Source organism: Zingiber officinale, chromosome 2B (assembly GCF_018446385.1).
Source record: "Zingiber officinale cultivar Zhangliang chromosome 2B, Zo_v1.1, whole genome shotgun sequence".
In the NCBI taxonomy this organism is placed as follows: domain Eukaryota; kingdom Viridiplantae; phylum Streptophyta; class Magnoliopsida; order Zingiberales; family Zingiberaceae; genus Zingiber; species Zingiber officinale.
Window position 1 is genome coordinate 33,957,668 of NC_055989.1, and position 11,744 is coordinate 33,969,411.

Here is an 11,744-nt window from a genome sequence, read left to right on the forward strand (position 1 = left end):
GGATGTATATAAAGATGAAGACTCTTCAGATGAGGATTGTGATGATAATGTAGTGGATAACAAGTTTTCAGATCTACCTCCAAGTTTTATAGGATGTTATGATGAAACTGAATTTTCAGATGATGAATGTAATGAGGTATATCAACATAAGAATGCAAATGAAGTCAGTGATCCTCCTATGGTTGATTCTCCCACTGAGGATATTGATGTTCGTTTATTTTTTGATGTTTGTGTTGATGATGATGTTATGAAAGGAAGTGTAGGGAGTTGTGTTGTGGAAGCAGCATCTCAAGAATCGCCTCCTTTGTCCACACAACTGTCTAAGATTATGAGAGTTGCAAGGATTGAACATGTTGTGGACCAATGTGTAGGGACTTATGCAGAACTAGCAGAGTTTCAAGAATCACCACCTTTAGTAGCACCAACACCTAAGCTAGAGCCACAACCATCATTGGATTCAGAGGAGGTCACATCCACTGATTTGGAACTTTCAGGTAACTCTCAGCATTGCAAGGTGAGTATTCTTAGTGATCTTTCAGAAAGTTTCATGGAGGTACCTGTAATTAATTTTGTTAGATGTGATTCTATTATTGATACATACTCAGTTCATTCTAATATGGTTATGGTTCTATCTTATATAACATACTTGTGGGAGATTTTTTTTTCTTTTGAGTGTGCAAATTTTCATGGGGCCTATAATTGGAAGCTCAATCTGAACCGTCTTCGACCACTTGAAAAAATTTCAAAGAAGATGAAGATGGTGAGAGCAATACATTACTTTTTAACTCCTATATTAAAAGCTCCCTCCATAATAAGAGCCCATGGTACAAGAGTGTTGAAATATCTTACCCCTCCAAGAGCAAGATTTCGATAAATCTAATGAGGAAGTCGAGCTAATGACCTTAAACAAGCGCTTCTTGGGAGACAACCCAAGTTCATTTTCCTTGTTTTCATTTATGTCTTTAGTTCTTTCTAGTTTCATTTCTTTCTTTATATAATAAACCTGTATCCTATACTTAATTTTTGTTATCTATTTTATTTTATAGCACTCAAAGATTAGGAGGAGGGCAACTACATGATGGAGAAGTTCATGACATGGGTATTTGGCACGCATCATTTGGTAACTTCTCTTACTTTAAATCTCCTCCACATTGTTTTTAGTTTTCATTGGGACAATGAAAAGTTTAAGTCTGGGGGATGCATTAGGTTTGGCTTAGCTTTTGTTATATTCTTCTTTTTGCATATAAATTTTTTTTTCTAGTTGCATCATTCATCACATTATAACTGCTAGTTCCTTAATGCGAAATACTAGCACGCTTGTTCTAGATTTATGTGGTTTATGGGTTACTTATGGTGCTAGTATGTTTAGTAAACTATCTTTTTCTATCTATGATAGCATGAAGTTGTTGGTTGCTACTCAGAATATCGTACTGGTTCCACTATACAAAAATTTTGTACAAGTGCCGAACCTTTCCTATCAACCTATTGTGTTCTTTAGAAATTAAACTTGAAACCGCAAATAGAACTTAACATTATTGATTCCAACTTCAACTTATCTATTCTTAGAGGTTTAGACTTAGATCGTAAACGATGCATAACATTTGATCCAAATCCACCCATGTTACAAAGTTGATTAAATATTTATTTCAAAGATAGGCTTCCAGATTAATCATGGTGAGGCACTAGGCCTTCTTGGATATGGGATCATCCATCACTTCCTAGACAAAGCCTTTCAACGAAATTCAATATTTAATCTCCTTATAGTAACCCTAGGTTTAACCACTAAGAACAATCGAATCACAAGATCGAAAAACAAAAGAAACACAAAATTGAAACATAAATTCGATTGCATAAAACCGATAGCCTCTTGTGTTTGGTATTTCAAGATCCATACAAAGAAAACTAGTATGATGCGGAATAAGACAACTAGTTATACCTTTCTTTGTAGCTAAAGACCTCTTAATCTTCTATTGTATTCCTCACCTCCTCTTGGATGTCGTGTGGGCGACGATCTACAAAGATGAATTCCACCGGGACCACTTCTTCTTCTCCAAGACTCTTGAGCCATCAAGGGATGCCAAAATAGAAAATTTCCTTCTTCTTCTTCTCCTTCAAGCAACCGACCACCAAGTGCTTCTCCTCTTCTTCTTCTTCCTTTCCAAGCAACCAGCCACAAGGATATAGCTACCCTTGATGCCGCCGGCCCTAAGGAAGCTAAAGAGGTGACAAGATGAAGGTGGTGCCGTCGGCCACAAGAAAGAAGAAAGGAAAGGAGCATGGCCTGCCACCAAGGAAATAGTGAGAGAATAAGAATAGGTTGTCTAAACATGAGGCACCCTCTCCCCCTCTTTTATAATCCTTGGTCTTGGTAAAAAGGAAAGTTTAATTAAAACTTCCTTTTAATTTTCATATGGCCGACCACATCATGGTATACTAAAAAGAAAAATTTTTACAACAAAAACTAAAGCTTCCATTTAAACCATGATGTTTACAAAAGGGAAAGTTTAAAACATAATTAAAACTACCTTATTTGTTGCCTCCCTCTAAAATAGGAAATTTTAATAACAATTAAAATCTCTCTTTTTAAAGTTCCTATTGTACATGACAATAAAGTACAGTTTTAAAAATTAATCTCTCTTTTAAAACATGTAAACAACTACAAAAAAGAAAAGATTAATTAAAACTTCTCTTTTTAAATCATGGTTACATAAAATGAAAGTTTTATCAAAAATTAAAATCTTTCTTTAAAACATTATAGACAACTACAAATAAGGAAAGATTTTAACAAAATTAAAATCTCTCTTTAATCTTTTGTAGATAGCTATAAAAGGAAAGATTTTAAAATCTAAAACTCTCTTTTTAAAACTATGAGGATGACTATAAAAGGAAATTTTAAAAATAAAATTTCTCTTTTAAATCCCTTTCATGAATGGCTATAAAAGGAAAAATTTTAACAAAAATAAAATCTCCTTTAATCCTATGTGATCGGCCCCATGCTTGGACACCAAGCATGATTTGGCTAGCCACTACTTGGGCTCCAACCCTATACTTGGTCGGCCCCCTTACTCCAAGCAAGGTTGTGTCTGACCCATTACTTGGATAAGAAGTGGACTTAGTGGATACAAGGCTTTATAGAGGCTACAACAGGTACCGAGAGGAGAAATTGGTTTTGGTCTCCCGATGAGCTTGAGCATCCTGTGTTCTCCCCGAACACCCAACTCAAGTCCATCAATAATAACTCATACCACTAAAGGGTTATTATTGAACTACCGCACAATCCCAAATGAAATTATGGGCTCCTTCTTATTATGAGTGCATTAATCTCCCTATGTTTAAGATATAGAATGTCCACTAATTAAATGAGTTACTGACAACTCAGTTACTTAATATCTAGCTCCAAGAGTAGTACCACTCAATTTCATTGTCATGCCAGACTAGGTCCACCTGTAGGGTTTACATGACAATCCTTATGAGCTCCTCAAGGGGGCATCATCAACCTAGATTATTAGGACACAGTTTCATTCTATAATCAACAACACACCATATAAATAATATCATTTCCCAACTTATCGGGCCTATTGATTTAACGAGCTAAATTGCACCCTTTGATAAATTAAAGAAATAAATATTAAATATACGTGTTTGTTATTATATCATGATTAAGAGCACGCACTTCCATAATAACAGAGGTTTTGTTCTCTTTTATAGTCAGTATAAAAAGAAACTACCTCAAATGATCCTGCTCAATACACTCATAGTGTACTAGTGTAATTTTATAGTCTAGATAAACTAATACCAAATTACACTACTACCACTCCAATCATTTGTCCATTCCATCTTGGTTGTGAGCTACTATTTATAATTATTAGAATCTGATAACATAATCTTTTGTGTGTCTCCTCACACCATGTTATCTACAATATAAATTAAATGGATAACTACACTTAGCATAAATGTAGACATTTGACTAATGTGATTCTTATTTCTAAATAAATATTTATACAAAAAGCTAGCCTTTTAGTATACATTCCAACAATCTCTCACTTATACTAAAAGACTATTACACCATATACCCTGCCATACATCTGATTCCCAACCCCTCAACATGCCCATCAGAAGCTCTTGCCTTAAGGGCCTTAGTGAAAGGATCTTTCAGGTTATCATCTGATGCAATCTAGGCGACAACAACTTCTCCTCGTTTATACGATATCTCGTATTAGGTGGTACTTGCGCCAATGTGTTTACTTGCCTTATGGACTCATGGTTTCTTCGAGTTTGCTACTGCACCACTATTATCACAATAAATTATAATAATTTTATTTGGGCAAACTAGGAATCATATCTAAGTCCATCATGAAGTTTCTGAGTCATATAGCTTCTATGACTATCTCAGAGGCTGTCATATACTTAGCTTCCATAGTGGATTTCGGAAAAACAACTATGCTTAACACTCCTCCATAGTTATGGCTTTACCTCCTAAAGTAAACATAAAAACCATGAGGTTTACTTACTATTCTCCCTATCAGATTAGAAATCTGAATCTGTGTAACCCACAGGGAGCAAATCATCCGCCTTGTAAGCTAGCATAACATCTCTAGTCTGTCTCATGTACTTTAATATATGCTTTACGGTAGTCCAGTGTCCCGGCCCTGGATTACTTTGATATCTACTAACCATGCCTATGACAAAATAGATATATGTGTTAGTTAGAGCCCTAGAGCCAATCATTTGATGATTGTATGGACTCATGTATATCATATTCATGTATATATATTAAGGCATTTGGTTTTTGGTTATTATGCTTATTTGTATTAGTGCCAGATAAAATAAGTATAGTAACGTCCGAGAGTAGAAAGGTTCTTACCTATATCAATCGATTGGTTGAATTGATAGTGAGATGATATAGGGAACACTACTCTAAATCATTCCTAGTCGAGTATTAACATTCAGGGACAATGTTAATACAATAAGACTAGCATGTAAGTCAGCTCGATGACTTGATCTCACAAGTCATGGATATAGAGATATCAAGCTGACACATGGGTATGCATTAGAGAATGTATACTGAATGACCCACCATGAGAAAGTATCATGGATCGTTATATGAGTGTCATATACTTTCTCATGTGGCTATTAGTATGACTATTAGTCCTTTGACCTGAAGTCACCATGGATCCCTACATAAGGAGTTATGTACTTTGGTTTCGTCAAACGTCACCCGTAACTGGGTGGACTATAAAGGCGATTACTGGGTATATAACGAATTATGTAGAGGGATGTGAGTGATGTAGATGGGATCTATCCCTCCCATATGATGGGAGCGACATCGGTATTCTTGATAGAGTGAGACCACTAAGTGCATGGCCATGCCCAAATGAGTCAACATGAGATGTTGAGCTCATTTGATCGAGTGAGTCTACTTGGAGTTCAAGATTTAGATTGATTAGAGGATGACACGGTCTATGCCTCATATTGATCAATCTAGATGTCTAGGATAGAAGGACAATGTCACATATTTTGTGAGGAGTCACAATTGGTAGTCACAAGGTGATGTCGGATCTCGACATTCTTATAACTTGGGTAGTAATGATGTGTTGCTAGATACCGCTCATTACTTATGCTCCTAAATGGGTTTAGGGCATTGCCAACGTTACAAGAACCTATAGGGTCACACACTAAGGACAATTAGATGGAGATTTGGTTCATATGATGAACCAAGAGGATTAGATTCATTTGATGAATCATATTGGATTAAGAGTAATCCAAATTGGGCTAATTGAGTTGGACTCAAGTTGATTCATGTATTCAATGAGTCTAATTTAGATTATGACTTATTAAATCAACTTAATTTAATGAATTAGATTCATTATATTAAGTTGGCTTGAATCATATGGTTGGATTAGATCAACCATGAGAGAGATTTGATCAAGTTTGACTTGATTTGAGAGGAAGAGAAAAAGTCATGTTTGACTTGACTTTTTGCCACATCACTAGTGAGTTGGCAAGATGTGGACCAATAGGATTGCTCCACATCATCAATGTGTGCCACCTCATGGAGGTTACAAGCCTCCATAGCATTTAATGTGGCCGGCCCACATTAAATGAGGAGGTTACACTTGTTGCCATGTCATTTAGTGAGGTGGCAAGATGTTGACCAATAGTGTTGATCCACATCATCCTAGAGTGCCACCTCATGGGGGTTACAACTCTTAATGGTCTCCACATTAATTGGAATTAATGTGGGGGTTTTACACCTCCTAGAGTGGCCGGCCACTTGATGGCTAAGGGGTTTTTTGATTTTCCTCATATTGATTCATTCACTCTTCTTCTCCCTGGTGCTCTCTCTTCTCCTTCTCCCATTCCTTGGCCGAACACTCCATTGGTGCTAGCACACCTTGTGTTTTGGTCATCTCCTTCTCCTTGTGTCCGTGTGGATACATATAGAGGTTGTCTACTTTGACAACTAGAGATCCGGCGACATCTTGGACAAGCGGGAACGCGAAGGGCTTCGCTACAAGGGTAATGATCTTAACTTTAGTGTAAATCTAAAGTTTTTACAAACTCGTACAAGAAAAGGTTTTTCAAAAATTTTGTTTATGAATCTTTGCACGAGATCCATGGCTTTGGGTGACTCGGGGTTTCCGCGACGCGAAAAAGCGATTTTCGCGGCCCGAAGAACCCACAGTGGTATCAGAGCCACGTGTAAAGACTTGTACGAGTTCGTTTGCATTTCTATGAAAAATATTCCTTCTGTGATTTTCTGTAAAAATTGAGTTTTTAGAGTTTTTATGAGTAATTTTTCTGTAGAAGCGAGCACAAGTGTCTCGGCACTTGTAGGCTTCGGCTACCGGAAAGTTTTCTTTTAAACGGCTTCGTTTTGCTCCAAATCCATTTGGGACAGCGGGGTCGGGTGCCATTAGATTGCAAAGGAGTAACTCACGATGGTTAGATCGTGGGTAGGGGCATTGCCCCTAACCCCGCAAGGGAATTTGCTTCGCGATTGCACCCAAAATCGCTAAAAACGAACACGCCGGGAAGATTTTTCCGAAACGGCAATGTCTCGACCCAAATCATTTTGGGACAGTGGGTTTAGGCGCTGTTGGATCGCAAAGGAACCCTCGCGATGGTTAGATCGCGGGTAGGGGCGCTTCCCCTGGCCCCCGCAAGGGAATCCGTTCCGCGATTGCGCCCGAAACCGCTAAACGGGACCGCCGGGAAATTTTACTCATAAAAATTGTAAAAAATATATTTTTAAAATTACAGAAAAATTATGAAAAATATATAATTTTGAATTATATATTAATTTTTGATAGTCATGGCCCAAAATACCCAATAAGATTGGATTTGTGTTGTAATTCATAATACGGCCTGCGTGGTGTGATATATATTTATTTTTTTTTCCACGGCCTGTGCGTCGTGCCTTTCTCTTATTCTGGTTGTAAATTAGATTTAGACTCGAATGTAACTCGAGTTTCAAATTGTAATGTACAAATTGGAGCGGTGGAGGGTCCACACGAGACGGAGTTCCGAGGCGGGCACGAGCAACACAAGGTGGTCAAAGGGAGGAGCTAGGAGAAGCTGTTGACCCTAGGTTGACCATTCGATCTTCCCATTGGCTTGAGAAGATCGTAGTAGGGCCATGACTAAATCACAAATAGATTAATTAATTAATTGTTATGTATCTGATGCATGTTTAATAATTAATTAATTAATTAGTGCCTTAACGATTAGATTAGATCTAAGTCGTGCACATGATGCACCCTTGCGATTAGATTAGATCTAAGTCGTGCACAAGATGCATCCTTCTCGATTAGATTAGATCTAGATCGAACCAACTCTAAATGCCTAACCGTGCCGTGATACCTATCACTACCTCGATCACATGTATTGTTGAATCTGCCAAAGCAGAGCAATACATATTATCTTGGTAGGGTACGGAGGGACAATCTTGGTCCCGCCTATCAACGCATGGGTGAATACAAACTCAATTAGATTGAGTATTCCTAGTTACTCGGTTGGATCGAGTCAACTATAGGCATTCTTCCAATAGTTGGAAAGGTAGGACAAAATCACGTTTATATTAACTCTCGGGCGTATTAGCCAAAGCTAACTCGAGTTTTAATATAAATGCGGATATTGATTCTATAAACAAGAGTTGCATAGAGATGTAATTGGTAATCGTTACCTACAGATCATACTAAGCCTTGGGCGTATTAGCCAAAGCTAACTCAAGGGTTAGTATGATGTGGATCTTGTCCCACAAGAATTATAGAATTCAGTGGGAGCATCATTTAATTAAAGGCATAATTAAATGATTTTAAAAGAATATGATATTTATTTCTGCAAAAAAAAAATTTCTGTTGTAGATAACCATGACGTCAAATACGAACACTTTCTCCCTGCGATCTGTCCTTGAGAAGGACAAGCTCAACGGAGCGAATTTCCTGGACTGGTACAGGAACTTGAGAATAGGAGCGTAAGCTGTACATTCTGGAGCAGCCCATTCCGGAGGCTCCTCCTGCCAATGCCCCGCGAGCCGACAAAGATGCTTATAAGAAGCATCAAGACGACGCATTAGATGTGTCCTGTCTAATGCTCGCGACCATGAACTCAGAGCTTCAAAAGCAACATGAGTTGATGGGTGCTTACGATATGGTTGAACATCTGCGTCAACTATATCAGGGACAAGCGAGGCATGAGAGATTTGAGATCTCAAAGGCACTGTTTCAGTGCAAGATGTCAGACGGGGCTCCCGTAGGTCCTTATGTACTCAAGATGATTGGGTACATAGAGAACCTACAAAGACTGGGGTTCCCACTTGGCCAAGAGCTGGCCACTGACTTGATCTTGCAGTCCTTGCCAAATAGCTATAGTCAATTCGTTCTGAACTATAACATGAACGAGATTGACAAGCCACTGCCCGAGCTACTTAGTATGTTACGAACTGCTGAGATTAACCTTAAGAAGGCTAAGCCCATTCTGATGGTCCAGAAGCACAAGGGCAAGGGCAAGCCCAAAGGTAAACGAAAGTCCCAAACCAAGGGCAAAGGCAAGGCACTGAAGCCTGAAGGAGGGGTCACCAAGGATGCTACCTGCTTCCACTGCGGTCAGACCGGGCACTGGAAGAGGAACTGCAAGGTATACTTGGAGGATCTTAAGAAGAAGCGAAGTGAGACTTCCACTTCAGGTATATATGTTATAGAAGTCAATCTATCTATTTCTACATCTTGGGTATTAGATACTCGATGTGCTTCTCACATTTGTATTGATGTGCAGGCCCTGAGAAATAGCAGGGCATTGACAAAGGGCGAGGTGGACCTACGAGTAGGCAATGGAGCACGGGTTGCTGCTGTTGCTGTAGGGATTTACTTTCTATCTCTGCCCTCTGGACTTGTACTAGATTTAGATGATTGTTGTTATGTGTCTGCTCTTACTAAGAACATAGTTTCAGTTTCTTGTTTAGACAAGAAAGGATACTCTTTTATAATAAAAAGACAAATGTTGTTCTGTTTATTTAAAAGATATGTTCTATTGTAGTGCACCACTAATAAATGGACTCTATATTCTAGACCTTGAGAGTCCTATCTATAACATTAGAACCAAGAGGTTCTAGTCAAATGACATGAACCAAACCTACCTCTAGTACTGTCGCTTAGGTCATATAAATGACAAGCGCTTATCCCAGCTCCATAAGGATGGTTTGCTGGACTCATTTGATTTAGAATCATATGAGATATGCGAGTCATGCCTACGAGGCAAGATGACCAAGACTCCCTTTAGTGGGCACAGCGAGAGAGCGACTGATCTGTTAGGACTCATACATAGTGATGTATGTGGCCCTTTCAATGTCGCTGCTAGAGGCGGTTATAGGTACTTCATCACGTTTACTGATGACTTCAGTAGATACGGTTATGTGTACTTGATGACACATAAGTCCGAATCCTTTGAAAAGTTCAAAGAATTCAAGAATGAAGTACAGAACCAGCTTGGCAAGAGTATTAAAATACTTCGATCAGATTGAGGTGGTGAATACTTAAGCCATGAGTTTCGTGACTACCTAGCTGAGTGTGGGATTCTATCCCAACTCACTCCTCCTGGAACACCACAGTGGAATGGTGTATCCGAAAGAAGGAATCGTACCCTATTAGATATGGTACGATCTATGATGAGTCACACAGATCTTCCGACATATCTATGGGGATATGCTCTAGACACGGCAGCTTTCATTCTCAACCGAGTTCCATCCATGGCCGTGATAAAGACACCATATAGGATATGGACTGGGAGAGAAGCCCAGGTGTCTTTCATGAGGATTTGGGGCTGAGAGGCTTACATACGACTTCAAGTCTCAGACAAATTAGGACCCAAATCCGACAAGTGCTATTTCATTAGATATCCCAAGGAAACTAAGGGATATTACTTCTACATTCCCAGTCAGCACAAGGTAGTTGTGGCAAAGACTGGGGTCTTTCTAGAAAGGGACTCTGTTTCTAGAAAGACTAGTGGGAGCGCGTTCGATCTTGAAGAAGTTCAAGATGCGAACAATAGCACTAATGCCTCGATGGAAATTGAACTGGAACCACAAAGTGTTGTGGATGATGTTGTTCCACAAAGAGTTGAGGAACAACAACCAGTTCAAGTAGACATACCTCTTCGCAGGTCTGATAGGGTACGTCGTCAGCCTGAGAGATACTCATTTCTCTTGTCTGACCATGATGACATTGTGTTCATAGAGGATGAGCCCACCACCTATCAGGAAGCTGTGATGAGACCAGATTCCGAGAAATGGCTAGAGGCCATTCTCGGAGCTGGAATCTTCGATTCGATGATGCGATCAAACAGTTTGGTTTCATCAAGAACGAAGATGAGCCTTGTGTCTACAAGAAGGTTGTAGAAAACATAGTTGTCTTCCTCATATTGTATGTGGATGACATACTACTCATTGGGAAGGACATCCCTATGCTTCAGTCTGTCAAGACCTGGCTAGGGAGTTGCTTCTCAATGAAGGACTTAGGTGAGGCATCCCGCATTCTTGGGATACAGATCTATAGAGATAGATCTAAGAGATTGCTTGGCCTAAGTCAGAGTACATACATTGATGAGGTACTCCTACGGTTTGCCATGCAGAACTCCAAGAAGGGATTTCTGCCGATGTCACATGGCGTGAGTCTTTCGAAGACTCAAGGTCCCTCTTCTAGAGAGGAGAGAGACCGCATGGATCAAATCCCTTATGCCTCAGCCATAGGATCGATCATGTATGCCATGCTATGTACTCGACCAGATGTCTCGTATGCTTTGAGCATGATGAGCAGATACCAGTCAGATCTAGGTGAAAGTCACTGGATAGTGGTCAAGAATATTCTTAAGTACTTAAGAAGGACTAAAGAATATTTCTTGATATATGGAGGCAATGATAAGCTAGCTGTAAAGGGTTACAGTGATGATAGCTTCCAGACCGATCAGGATGATTAAAGATCACAGTCGAGGTTCATGTTTTGCTTGAATGGTAGTGCTATGAGCTGGCAGAGTTCACAGCAATTCTACAACGTTTCCATCTCATTCGAGAGATTATCGATAGAGGAGATGTGAAGATTTGCAGAGTATCTACAGAGGCTAACATCGCAGATCCCTTGACCAAGGATTTGGCACAGAGGAAGCATGATGGTCACACTAGGTCATTAGGCCTTAGAGCCTATACTGATTGCACTAGTGCTAGTGGGAGATTGTTAGTTAGAGCCCTAGAG